Here is a 1,171-nt window from a genome sequence, read left to right as displayed (position 1 = left end):
ATATGCAGCATTCATAAGAGGGCATAGATTCGCCAGTTATAGTGGATACGAAGGAAGAGAGCAAACAGAACAATGGAGATAGACTAAGCTATCATTCCCATGTACTATGACTACTGGAAAACAATTAAGTAACCTTTTCTTAATTAAAAAAAAGATAAACGAAAGGTTTGTAAGTGGCTATTAGAAAAAGGATGATTTGACAGCAGAGGTAGTCACTTACATCAAGTGGAAAAAAACTGAGGTGATGTATGCACTTAATAACAGCTGTAATAATAACCTGAGTGGTACTGAAGGGGAAATTTTGGGAGGTGGGAAAGTTGGGAAGAGTTTGAGTTAAAAGTGCACATCATTGAAGGAAAAGTATTATCTGTCTTAATCTTATGTTTAATAGAGTCTAAATAGCTGGGTGAGGTCTTGGAGGACCATGTCAGGGTTAATGTAGCTGTATTGTATGCTTCTTTTCCAAGATCCTCTCTGGAAGAAAGATATATTTTCACTATAAAAAATACTGATATAATTTGCCAATTGAGGGTCACCAGCATCATCATGAAAATTCACAAATTATGTTTTGGTAGCCACAGAGGTGTGACAGAGGTGGAGAGTTGGGTAATGTTGGTGTCACTGACAAGTCATGTTCTTTAGAGACATGTAGGGAACATGAGCACAAGGCATAATCTTGGAGGTGGAAGGGAGAGGGTCAAAGAAGAGATGCCTTTGCTCAGGCCACCTTCCCCATTTTTGGTCATGCCTCTCCAGTGGATTCTGGGGATTCAGATTTGGGGGTCTGGGGATTCAGGCCTCTTAGTCAGGAGCTCTGCATTCAGTAGGTTTGGTACTGCTCATCAAAGGTCCATGATGAATATATAAGATGTTTTATGTTGCCTTTGGGAATTGTGGGAAAGGGATGAAGTTTCAGTCTAGTTCTCAGATACTGAACTAGGCCAGAAAATTCCTGGTTATGGGCTAACTCCTAGATTTTTTCTGGACTATATTTATCATCAGTGTTTGTCAAAGGGTAGAAGCGCAGAATCAAAAAGTATCCTGGAACATGGTACAGTGGCTTCTTAACTACTTACATTCCTGGTACCCTTAGACACTCTTGCTCTTCCATTTAAAAAAACATCACCAAAAAGAAACATTTTATATTTTCAGAACTGAAACAATAATGAGA

This window comes from Manis javanica, chromosome 7, assembly GCF_040802235.1.
Source record: "Manis javanica isolate MJ-LG chromosome 7, MJ_LKY, whole genome shotgun sequence".
Classification (NCBI taxonomy): Eukaryota; Metazoa; Chordata; class Mammalia; order Pholidota; family Manidae; genus Manis; species Manis javanica.
Note: the sequence above shows the minus strand (reverse complement) of the source record.